Consider the following 13810-nt stretch of genomic DNA (forward strand, 5'->3'; position numbering starts at 1 on the left):
TAACCAATAAATGTGGTTGACAGAATTCAGTTCCTGGAGAGTTGCTGGATTGGGACCTTAGTTGCTGGCAGGTTGTTGACTGGAATAGGTCCCCATTATTCATTCCTCCTGTGGAAGTTTTCTTTAGTGAGAATGCAATAGTCTGAGACAGAGGTCTGAGTTTTGTTTAACTTGATCTCACCAGTGACTGCTCATCACATTTACCGCAGTCTATTGGCTAAAAGCCACTCCCAGACCACACCTACTGATTATACAAGATGTAACTATGAGGAAGAGGAAGATTATTAGAGATCATCTTAGTGTCAGTTTATCAAGTAGCTAACATAAACGTAATGGAAATTGCAATTGTCGCCAAAGGCAACATAGCCCTGCTTATGTGCTGACCATTTCTCTAAGCATTTACACTTGGAAATTTGTTTAATCCTTCAAACAAACCCAAATAGGTAATTTCTTTTTTTGACAATGAGTATACTGAAGCACAGAGAGCACAGGTGACATTCTAAGGTCACAGAGCTAGTCAGTGACAGAGCTTAGATTTGAGCACTCTAGTTCCAGAATTCTTACTACTAACTGCTGTTGCACTGCATATACTTTGTAGCTCTTTATAAAAATTATGAATAGTAACTTATTGACTGGCCTATTTTAGTTTATTTCTTATCTCATATATTTAACTTGTCATATTTTTAAATGGAATAAAATGTCTGGATAGGTAAGAGAATGGTGCAGTCTGTGTTAGTTTCCTTTACTTCACTTTGCCAGCTAGATGGACATAGTAGAGTTAGAGCTTTCAGTTTTTTTAATAAGTATTTTTATTGTGAAAATACTGTACAGAGGGGCTACAATTACATGGGCAAGGTAATAAGTACATTTCTTATCAAGCGTTGTTACCTTCTCCTTTGTTTTTTCCCTACCATCCCTTCCCTCCCATTTCCACCACTACATCCTTCCCCCAACCCTTACCCCATCCCCTACCTAAATTGTAAAGTTCGTTTTTCTACATAGCGTCTTGTACATCTCATTGTTGCAATGGGTCAACCTGTATCCCTATTTAAATCATTTGTTTTTTCCCTTCAGCTCTCCAAATTATACCAACATCAAATATAGTGAAAACAGGGGTTATACTGTGGGGGAGGGACATACAAAGCAACAAAAAAAAAATCACATGGTACCTTATAAATACATTAGAAACAATAGCAAGAAAGACAAAACCACTTGTGTCCTTATCTTGGGGTTTATTTCACTTAAAATCATTTTATCTGATCTTTTCTGCTTGTCTTGGATCTACACTAGTTACTGCAAATAAGGGAAACCATGGGAGCTCTATGTGGAGTCTTTTGAAGAACCTCCATACTACTTTCCAAAGTGGTTGAACAAGTTTACACTCCCACCAACAATGCAGTAGGGTTCCCTTCTGTCCACATCCTCTCCAGCATCTGTTGTTATTAGAGTTCTTGATTATAGCCATTCTAACTGGAGTGAGGTGGTATCTCAATGTTGTTTTGATGTCCATTTCTTTTATGGCTAGAGAGGTTGAGCCTTTAGCCCACTTATTTATTGGGCAGTTGTTTCTTTGAAGATTTGTTGTTGGAGGATTTAATCTTTTGAGTTCCAGGTATATTTTAGATATGAGACCCTTGTTGGTTGTATGGCTAGTGAAGATATGCTCCCAATCCGTGGGCTTTCTATTGATCTTGCTAGCTATGTCCTTTGCCATGCAGAAGCTCTGCAACCTCATGCAATCCTATTTGTCCAACCTTTCTTTGATTTGTTGTGTTTCTGGGTTTCTATTAAGAAAATTTCAGGGGGGGAGGGGGGGAGGCTGGGAAGGGATGTGAAGGGTAAACAAAGGAGGAGGCTGCAATGCTTGGTAAGAAATGTACGCATTATCCTGCCCATGTAACTGTAACTCCTCTGTACAGTATGTTCACAAATAAAATTAAATTAAATTTAAAAAAAAAAAAAAAGAAAATTTCGGCCTGTGCCAAGGAGACCTAGGGTTTCTCCTATTTTGTCCTGTAATGTTTTCAGGATGTCTGCTTTGACTCCAAGGTCTTTGATCCATTTGGAGTTGATTCTGGTGCAGGGTGATATATAAGGATCTGAGCTTTCAGTTTTTGACTTGCTCATGGATTGGCATTATTTGCATGTCACTAACTCTTGGAGGACCAAACATGCATGAAATAGGTAGGAGCAAAACAATATATGAAAACCTTCCAAGACATAGTGGTGTGTGACCCCAAATAGTATTGAACAAGTCATTGGTTTTGAATGGATGACTTTCAGTGAAAACTCAGCTACCACCAGCCTCCCACTGGCATGGTCAGTGATGCATTTACTTTGACTTCCATATACTATAAAGAGTTCTTTTTGCTTTTCACTTTACCTACTCACTTCTGTTGTTTTGAGTTCTGCATTTTGTAGCTCTGCAGAACTCTTACCATTAAGTAAAATAACATGGAGATAACCATATGACTGGAACACAGCATCTCTTCCAGCACAATGAGAAATTTGTACATCTGTGCATAAAGGCACAATCATCTGCATTGTACTGCTTCTTCACAAAGGACACTTGATTACTAGAACAGTTGCAACAATTCTTCAGATTCCTGGGTAACCTGAGCATCTGTTTTATAGCTTCATTTGTGAGGCTATTTGAGAATTGACTATATAGGATGCTGTATATTATGAGAATGTAAGAGAGAATGTCATGAAGAAGAAAAACCAATTCATGAATAATTCTGTAACAAATTGTCAACCATTTCATGACATTAGTGATCAGTAATGTTTAAAAATATATACTGGGTGCCTGTAATACTAGCTACTCAGGAGGCTGAGGTCTGAGGATCATGGTTCAAAGCCAGCCCGGGCAGGAAAGTCCTTGAGACCCTTATCTCCAATTAACCACCAGAAAACCAAAAGTGGCACTGTGGCTCAAGTGGTAGAGCAATCACCTTAAGCTAAATAGCTCAGTGACAGCATCAAGGACCAGAGTTCAAGCCCCACAACTGACCAAAAAAATATTATGTCCAGAGACTAAATTTAAGCATGGGGTAGTGGACAGTTCTGAGACAGTTATGGACTGAACTGGGTCATCTTCTTCCCTCGAAGTTCACACATTAGAACCAGAACCCAATGCAACTATTGGAATATGGCATTTAAGCAAGGGGGCTGGGAATGTAACTCAGTGGCAAAACACAGACTTCCTCTCATAGGTAGAGCCCTAGATTTGATTCTCAGTATCACAAAATACTAAAGTAAAAATTAAAAATAAAATAAAAAGAGATACCTACGTTTAAATGTTAAAGGTGGTTCCCTAATCTCTTTAGACCAGTGTTTATATGCATACAGAAAAGCCATCAGAAATGTAAGTGCACACAGAAGAAAAGGCATGCGAGGACAGCTAGAATGCAGATATGTGAAATGCACGACACAAATCATCTGAAACCAGTCTCTGTTACTCTGTTCCTGCAGCCCAATCAGACTGATACAGCTGCCCATCCAATTAAACTCCCCAACCCTTACAGCCCTTGTCCCATTTCCCACTCCCTCTACACAGTGAGTTTTCACTGATCTGGCTGAGTGCGTAGCAAGTAAGCCATGCAAACCATCCCTCCTGAGTCCAGCTATTTATCCCAGCTTTTCACACTTGATCCAAGTTTGTCAACGGATTTGCTCTCCTGAGAATTTGAAAGAGAGACTCAGATTCTTTGGGTAGTTAGGGGTGAGATATCTTAACAGAGAGAGCATCCTGATCAACAGAAAGCAGGTGTTTTCTGAGAAGAAAAAGAATAAGGCAGAGGAATAGAGAAATCAAGTGATAAATCCAAATCAGTGGTCTAAGAGAGAAAGAGTGATCTTGGCTATGGATTTCTGGTGCTGACTTTCAGTTGTTGAAATACCTTGTTTAAATTCTGCAATGAGTTTCACAAGATAGCTCTGAGTATTTATAAAGAGGTCCTCTTTACTTCAGCCTTCTCTAGGAAGCTGCCTGCAATCTAAGGATTTTTTAATTAGACATATGGAATCATGTGTAATCAAGGCCTAAAGCATAAATTAAGTAGAAATCCTGTAATACACAAAAGGTTAACACATGAATTTGCTAATCTTTCTCCCTTGCTGTGGAAATAATGAGAATTTTACTCTAAATCCATGGCAATTATAGATCTCTATTTAGTTGAGGTTTTTTTTTTTAAATTCTGTTCATATATTCTACACTGTAATTTTTTCCCAGGCAGACCCTGATGTGTGTGTGCATTATCTATTTATCAAGGATAGAGAGAATATGTTCCCTTAGTACATTTTAAGCATAATTGGGTGTATAGTTTGGAGGAGTATGGAGAAAACTGTGGACAGATACACTAGAATACATTATTATTGCTAGCTTAAGTACTTCATGCTAATGGGTGGGGACAGACCCAGGTATTCAAGTATGACAATGCAGACTGTTCATTATATAACCCCAGAGAGCACATTCAAAATTACTGTGAATACTATCCCCTGGTGTATGTATCACATAGTGCTCATAACTAAATGTGAAACCCAGAAATAGCTAGGCATAAAACCATGTAATTAGTGCTATGAAATGTATGAACAAAGTCGTGGGGCATGATTAGTCCTGCCCAGAAGGGGAATAATAAATGGAATTTGGTGAAGGAATAGAAGCAGACTAGGCAACAGGACACAGACATTCTCAGAATAGGGAAAAAGAAAACTAAAGACTAATGACATTAAAAAAAAAGCATGCAGGAAATGATGGAGTAAGGAACTCCCAAAATCTGCCGAGAACACGGTCAAAACCTGTCACAATCAGCTTTTTCAAAGCTTCAGGAATTTAAAGGCTGGCAGACAGTAGAGTGCTCATCAAAACGGTAAAATCTCAAAAAAAAAAAGAAAACCCAGCAAGTCTTGTGCCATTTTTAAACTGGCTCTCATCTTCTTCTTCTTCATTCTTTACAGCTGTGGTGCTCTGGAAACCAACAATGTACCATTAACTGGAGGGAAGCAGTTTCGAACCCCCCCCCCCCCCAAGTCCTTTCCTTGGAGAACTGTCACCATCTCTTTGTCAGCTCCCTGAAAACCTCCTTCTTAGGACCTGTTTTTATTTGACCTGACTCAGAGCTTTCTGTGGAAAACTTCTACTTAAAATACAAAGATAGCCCATAGGTAAGATTAAAACCAACAAAAGTAATAGAGACTACGCTTAGGAAAGTGTACATGTTGGACTTAAGCCTTAAATCAGCTCTTATAAATATGGTCAAAGAATATGATTCACTTAGGATATTAAGAATTATTTTGATAAAAATCTAGAATTCTATGGTCAAATATTTGATGAGACAATGTCAGGTTTTTTTTTTTAAATATGCTACATTGTGATTATCCATTGTAATATATGATAGAGCATTTTCTAAACATTTTGACTACAGAAATAAAATGCCAGGAAATATTTTACAGTGTATAAGAATGATAACAAAAACTTGGCCCTTATGGCTCACACCTGTAATCCTAGCTAGGAAGCTGAGATCTGAGGATTATAGTTCAAAGCCAACCTGGGTAGAAAAGTCCATAAAACTCTGATCTCCAATTAACCACCAGAAAACCAGAAGTGGCACAGTGGCTCAAAGTGGTAGAGTGCTAGCCTTGAGCAAAAATTGCTCAAGGACAGCACCCAGGCCTGGAGTTCAAGCCCCATGACTAACCAAAAACAGAAAGCATGGGCTTAGACTATAATCTCCCATTATAGTGTAATTCTGAGGATAGAGTCACAGTCGTACCTAATTTGCATGTCATCTGGTTCAATGTACTACCTAGTCTATGTATCTTGTACTTGTTTACTAACAGAACACATATAAGTGGGAAAAAAACAGAGGGAAAGAAGGATCTAGAGAAATCCTATCAGCAATCAAACTCCTTGCACACTCAATTTTTTTTTCTATACTCACATTGTTTATCCCCACCTGCATTTTATGCTGTGCCCTTCCCACCAGAAAACCCTGTTAGATCTCATCCTAACCCAAGCTTCAAGGTAGCACTTTGAATTTCATCTTCATCCTCCACTTTTCCCTAAGTTTAGAGATGGTCCCTAAATCCAAATCCAGCTGGCCTTGAGGTTTCCACTCAGTTCTCAGCTATCAACCGATAGGCTGGAATCCCAACACACCTTTCTGGTACTTGACCAATTCTAAACTTTGAATGTAGCTCTGAGATACTAGCTTCACTCTGTCTCCTTGGTGTAGTATATTGGATTAGAAAGAATTAGTTTGACTGGGCCATTGAAGTGTACACTGAAGGCAGACTTGCCAAGTTTGAACAGGTATGACAGAGAAGAGATCCTAGTCAGTGACTCACTTCCCCTCTCCATCTCCTTCTCTTTCCTCATTCTACTGTTCAAAGCACAGCTCAACTAAATAGCACAACAGTAGAGGGGATACTGTTTTCAAAGATTTCATGTGGATAAGGCTGGAATCAGTAATGGAAGATGAGAGTCTTAGAAATGGTGCAGTCTGCCATTGAAGAGAGCCCCAAAGGACCATCACTGAGATGAGTGTTGAGGGTTAAAGGCAGGCAGTGAAGAAAAATTAAGACACTAATCCAAAAAAGGAAACAGAAAATAAAGGCATTGAAACAGCAACAATTCCGTTGCAAATTAATCTTATGTAAATGTAGAAACTAGGAGTTCTTCAGAGCTCTGGGGAAAGTGTGCATTTAAGCAACAATAGCCAATTTTCCGGAAACTGTCTTTATGGCATATTTTGATGTAGACCTTTTGAATAAAGTAATCAGAAGTGTTTGTTATGACAATGACAATAAGATTGCAACTTGAAGGAAACCAGCAATTGAGAAGAAGCTGCTTGACCAAATAGGATGAAGGTAAGAATTCCAGCTGCTTGCTTTGACTGCCAGAGGATGGGGAACTTTCTAAAAGCTCTATCAGGAGAGCTATTCTTGACATTCAATTCGTGTTTCAAATATGTGCTTGTCTCTTGGTGTTCTTTAGAGAAATTCTAAAGGTTCATATAGCCTCTGGAGTAAATAAGGTCACCATACAAGATTGAATAGGGGTCCCTGGATGATAGACAAGGTAAACAATTCCTTTGATCAAGTCAATTGTGGCTGGGGTCTCTTGTTTGCCCTTCTGAAAAACAGAGAAAAATCGATAAACTCCAGGGTTTGAAAACTAAAACTAGAACTGCCATACAATTTTGGGTTTATATCCAAAGGAAATCAGGTTAGTGTAGTACTATTCATAATAACCAAGCTATGGAAACAACCTAGGTATCCACCAACTGATGAATGGATCAGGCAAAGGAGGCACACATACCAACCAGGTACTGATCAGCTATAAATAAGAATGAAATGACATCATTTGCAGTGAAGCCTGTGTAGATGGAACTTTCACAATAAGCCCATCCTATATAATGAACATATGGCAATGAAAATTTATTTTAAGACAGAAAAAGCATACATCCTAGAACAAATAAAACACACTGAAGATCCCATCACTCATTGCTGCCGGGAAGGTAGCGAAAACCGCGGAGACAACACAGCAAAGAGATAGTGAGCAAACACTGCATAGAGGGTGGAGACAGTAAGAGATGAGCCACATCTGGTGAAAGCAGACAAGAAGACTGACAAGAGAAAAGCTATAAGAAACTGGCCATAGAGGCACATGCTTGTTAGCCTAGTACTTGGCTGACAGAGGCAGGAGGATCTCAAATTTGAGGCCATCTTGGCCTACACAGCAAGTCTGTGTATCAGAAAAAGAACAGCCCAACTGTGTAACTATAGGCATGTCGGTATGCAATTTGCATGTGTATATGAATTATACCTACATATCCCACAATTTCATTCTGGAGCTACAGGGGATCTTCAGAGTTGTCCTGAATTGGGTCAAAGTGGCTAGACCTCTATGTCCCTAATGGCATAGGATCTGAATGTGGGCTGCCCCAAGAAGGGGTATGACCTAGGACAAAGAAAGCTCTCTTTCCAGTTGAAGTAGCAGCTTGAAGGGCCACAGTGCTGTAGTGCCTGAGGAAAAGAGAGGACTGGTCAGCTCGCGGTATTCAACCCACCTCCATCTTGTTCTCCATCTTGTTCTGAATCCAGTTCTATGGAGCACTTTCTTTAAAGATCTTTTTAGTTCTGCTTCTTCGGACTAAACTTCAAACAATCTATCTATTTATTTATTTATTTATTTTAATCCCCCAAGCCTATGATCCTCCTTTATTCTCTTCTTACTTACCTAAAATATCTGTAGGAAACACCTTTAATCTTGCTTGGTTTCTTTTCTTCCTTTATTGTTCTTGACTCTGTTGACAAAGTTGTCTCTTGGATGTTTGTCTTTTGATATTTTACTCCAAGATTTTACTCTCCCCACTCCCCCTTTTTCCCTAGCATGTACATGATGAAATAAAAGCGGCTGGGAAATTTACTTTGCTTTTTAAAATCTTTGGCTTTGTGCTTTCTGTTGAGCATTTACTCCACATCGTATTTTATTAGGTTCCCTTTTTTCTGATACATTGACAAAGACAGATCCTCATCCTTTAGGTCATGTCGCTTGAATTTTCTGCTTTTGAAGTTTTAGCATGGACTTATTTTAGGATAATAGGATAAAGTGAGATTAAAAAGAAGGGTGACATGTTTTCTGTTCCCCAAGTATGAAAAGAGAGTAGGGACTCGTCATATCTCTTGTATTCTCCATTTCAGTTCTGACAGGAATTTTGTTGTTGACTATGGCTGAAACTCATATTTAGAAAGCTTATTAAATAAATGAAGTAGAAATCTCCACTTGAACATATTCTGAGATTAAGACATACCTGAACTTGTACATGGGGCAGTAAAAAGTTTATTTATTTTTTTGCACGAACTGATGCATCGCTTTACACCCAATAACCTGGGGAAGAGAGGAAGGAAACAGAAGGTGTAGTATGGGTTTTGAGTCTTGGATATAGGATCTTATCCATGGATGAGCTCTCTCTCTCTCTCTCTCTCTCTCTCTCTCTCTTTCAATACTAAACAGTACCTCAGAACTCAGGGCCTCACTCTTGCTAAACAAGTGCTCTACCACTTGTAGTAGACCTTCAACATTTTTGTTTTAGTTATCTTTCAGATAAGCTTTCTACCATGGCTGGCCTGACTTGGATTCTCCTGCCTTTGCCACATGTATAGCTAGAATTTTAGCTATGAGTCAACATATTTGGCTGGGCTGAACTTGCCTTTCAATTCTTCTAGCCCTACCTCCCAAGTAGTTAGGATTACAGGTGAAAGCTACTGCACCTGGTCAAATGGAGGCGCTTTGATGGTGAGGATGGGGGTGGAGGGGGTGATGGTGGGGAAGAGCTCCAAAGGAAGCTGAGAGAACTATAATTAGAAGGATCACTGCAACCCAGGAACACAAGTGGTGCTACTCTAGATCCAAGTGACAAATGTGGCCTGGGGTGGAGGAAGGGCCTCTCTCATTTTCCTTCAGGAGCTTACTCCAGCTCACAGCGGACTCCAGGAAGCACAGGGTTGAAATGGCAACACCAAGGTTCACCTGGAGATCTTCCAGCACGTGGAGGCATCCACCTTGGCATGGAAGCCTGCTGGCACACTGCCCCAGTGGACCTGGAATAATTAGAAGGTTCAAGAGGCTCACTTCATGCTTCCTAGGCGTTCCATTCCTGCATCTTCTCCAGTGGCTCTCAGATAGTTAATAACGTCCATTATCCTCACAGATGCATAGCATGAGCGAGATCCTTCTTAATTTCTCTTCAGTTTGCTGGTTATCAGGAAAGCATGGAGTACATTATACTTCGAAATCATTGTAGTACGGAACAAATGAGAGAAGAAGTCAGAAACCAGCACAGGTCTTGCCAGAATAAGCTGGCAAGAAACCGTAGAAACCCTGGGGTGGGCCTGAGTGTCTTGGGCCTAGATAGGGGCTCAGCACACATTTAGCATACACGCATTTACCTTTTACTGTCAATAATCTAAATCTACATCTATCTAGAGCCTCTTTCTTTTGGATTTTTTTGTTTTCATTCTTATTCTTAAAAGTAACATTGTCGTAAATGAATTTCTTCCCTCTCCCTTCCTCCTTAACTTTTCATTAAAAAATTCTTCAGTATGTGCATAGAGACATCTTCTTTGTGATCAAAGTTTGATGAATATTTTCTTGTACTCTTTTCCCCAGTGTACCTAGTGAAAACAAATGGACTAAACCCAGCCAAAGTACATGTCTTTGGGGGACATTTTCACAGTTGTTTCCATTTTTCACATTGCATCAACTAGTGCTGGTTTAATGTCAGCCTAGACTGCCATGAAAAATCATAATGAGGAGCTGGAATTGCCAGATAGTAAAAACAAAAATGTTGAGAGTTGATTCTTAGTTTCATGGCCATGTAAAAATTATCAAGTCTATTATGGATGTTCATAATATGAACATCCATATTATGATGTTCATAATATGGACATCATGAAAACTTTCTTCTCTTAAGAATATTGGAACCATGGTAAGAAGCAAAGCTTTAGAAATTTACTATTTTGAGTCTATATTTTTCGTTTAATGCTCTTAAACTTTTAGGAAAGCGTTGCAGGTATTGCAGTAAAACCCCAAAGCCTTGAGGAACTGTTAATAATTTAGTGGCTTGAGTTCATCAAGGAATGTTAATCCCATTTAGCAAGGAAGAGTTCATTATGACTCATTATGATTAAGCCCTTGTAACTGTGGAAAGACTCAAGTGTGAAAACATGCTATTACAGACATATTGAGCTATTATAGACATATTGGGACATATTATATATATCATATATCTCAATATATGGACATATTGAGACAGATATAGGCATATTGAGCTATTATGGACATATTGATGTACCAGCTGAATTGTAAATTTGAGTCCCTAACCAACTATCTTATAAAAGTCTTATGTTAAAGATAAGACTTTTCGCTTTTCAAAAGAAGTTTGGAATGCTAATGTGCTTCTAAGATGATCCTGTGGACCCATCAGCAGTGCCTGAACTATGTAAGCAATGACCGAGGTAAGCCACAAACATAATCTTTCAAACACTCAAGAGTGTCTATGGCCTGGAGAGGTAGCTCAGTGGAAGAATGCTTGTCTGACATATGGGTGGTCCTGGGTTCCATTTCCAGCTCTTAAAAAAAAGTATTATAGCTTTAAAGAAATGATTATATTATTTTAGAAGCTTTCAATGAAGAAAAATGGAAGATTTAGAACAAGAACACTCATGAGAGGTTAAGAACCAAGGCTTTGCTGCTGCTTCTCCAGGGAAACAGCAAATGGCTGATGACCCCATGCAGCAGGAGGGCCCAGGCATGGGAGGCCGTGGGGGCTTCTGAGGAGGCCTCAGTGGCAGCGTCCTCCGGGGCAGAGATGGTGGCCATGGTAGAGGCTAGCTCAGGGCTGCGGGGCTCGTGCAGGCAAGGCCGAAGACAGATGGATTCCTGTCACCAAACGGGGCTGGCCTGGTTAACGACATGAAGATCAAGTCTTTGGAGATCTATCTTTCCTCCCTGCCCAGGAAGGAGTCTGAGATGATTGACTTCTTCCTGGGGGTATCTCTCAAGGATAGGGTGTTGAGGATTATGACCTTGCAGTTGCAGACCCGAGCTGGCCAGCGCTCCAGGTTCAAGGCCTTTGTAGCCATTGGTGATTATGATGTCCACGTCAGTCTGGGCATTAAGCACTCCAACGAGGTTGCCATGGCCATCCAAGGTGCCACCATCTTGACCCAGCTCTCCACCGTCCCTGTGTGGGGACATTCCTGGGGGAACAAGGTTGGCAAGCACCACCCTGTCCCATGTGAGGTGACAGGCTGCTGTGGTTCTGTGCTGGTATGCGTCATCCCCGCCCCCAGAGGCATGGGGATCATGTCATCTCCCGTCCCCAAGAAGCTGTGGATGATGGCTGGTATGGCTGACTGGTACACCTCAGCCAGAGGCTGTGCTGTTACCCTGGGCAACTTGGCCAAGGCCACCTTTGATGCCATCTCCAAGACCTACAGTTACCTGACCTCTGGCCCCTGACCTCTGGAAAGAGACCATGTTCACCAAATCTCCTTATCAGAAATTCACTGACCAGCTTGTGAAAACCCACACCAGAGTCTCCCTGCAGAGGGCCCTGGCTCCGGCTCTAGCTACATCACAGGATTTGTATACAAGACTAACAAAGTGAATTAAGTCTGTTAAAAAAAAAAAAAAAAGAATCAAGTCTTTGATTTCTGGGGAGACGGGACGGGTAGTTCTTATTTTCTCATACCTCAGTGCCTCTTTCTCTTTTCTGCTGCCTTAGACTAGCTTGTACAGTCTTGTTGAAACTTGTGCTTTGCCGGGGCATGTGCCTAGGGCCTCTATTCTGTCCCATTATTATGACCACCCTGTTATTCCTCACTCACTCAATCGCTTGCTTTGTATTTGTCTAATAGTGGTTCTTCCGCCCCAATTACTGCTAGCATATATAAATGTAGGGCCCATCCCATCCCCTGGCTCCCTACTTTCTTGACTTCCTTGTTGCAGTACTTCCTTCTTCAGTTTATCAGAACTATTCACTGTGAGACACATCCTGGAGCTATACTTCTAAATCACACATCTCCAGGTTCTCTGGTGACAACTTTCTATCTCTAAATTTCTTATTCGGTTACCTGCACCATGATCATGTTTTAAACCCATGTAGGGAAAACTAGTCACATCTCTGGTTTCTCTCTGCTCATTAGCTTAGTTTATTTTTGAACATTTATGTCCAACATAACGTCTGGCATCCACGATTCCAATATTTCTCTTTCTAACACTACAAGGTGTCTCACACTTCCATCCTTTGTCTGTTTTTTTATATATAATATATACATACATTATTGTAAAGATACTGTACAGAGGGATTACAGTTACATGAGTAAGGTAATGAGTACATTACCTATGGAGCATGTTACCCCCTCCTTTGATTTTCCCCTATCATCCCTTTCCTCCCCACCTCCCCAACTCCTCCCACCCTCATCTAAATTATAAAGTTCTTTTTTCAACATAGTGTCTGTACATCTCATTGTTACAATGGATTATCCTGTATCCTTATTGCAGCATTTTGTTATTTCCCTTCCCCTCGCCAAATTAGAAAAATGTATGTACAAGATGCAGGACACTGAATCAAATACAGTGACAACAGGGGTTATACCGTGGGGAAAGAACATACAAACAAACAAAAAAATCACAAAGTACATTATAAGTACATTTAAAAAGAACAGCAACAAAGATAAAAGCTCTTGTGTCCTTATCTTGGGGTTCATTTCACTTAGCATCAGCTTATATTGTCATATGTACATAGCTTTTGAACTCTTCGGCTTGTCTCAGACATATACTAGTTATTGCAAATAAGGGAAACCATGGGACCTATGTTTCTTTGGACCTGACTTACTTCACTTAATATAATTTTTTCCAAGTCTTTCCATTTTCTAACAGATGGGGAAGTGTCATTCTTTCTGATGGAGGCACAGAATTCCATTAGACATTTACTGAAATGATTACAAACAAGGCCATACTAAAACTACCAGCACAACTATGTTTATTGCAGCATTATTCACCATAGCTAAGATATGAAACCAACCCAGATGCCCCTCAGTAGATGAATGGATCAAGAAATGTAATATATATAGATATATAGATATATAGATATCTATATATATAATGGAATTCTATGTCTTTGTCTATTTTTCATCAGAGAAAATGTTAACTGGCTCTGCATTTTCTCTCTTCTCAGTTAGTTGAACTATTGAAAAAGAAAAATCATATAGTCAAGCGGATATTCACCATCACACATTCATA

General features: G+C 39.9%; 1 pseudogene; it reads left to right on the forward strand.

Moving 5' to 3' along the window:
- Positions 1-11278: 11278 nt before the first annotated feature.
- On the forward strand, positions 11279-12173 carry LOC122125314 (annotated as a pseudogene).
- Positions 12174-13810: the final 1637 nt, after the last annotated feature.

Source organism: Dipodomys spectabilis, unplaced genomic scaffold (genome assembly GCF_019054845.1).
Source record: "Dipodomys spectabilis isolate Male_0828 unplaced genomic scaffold, ASM1905484v1 ptg000009l, whole genome shotgun sequence".
In the NCBI taxonomy this organism is placed as follows: Eukaryota; Metazoa; Chordata; class Mammalia; order Rodentia; family Heteromyidae; genus Dipodomys; species Dipodomys spectabilis.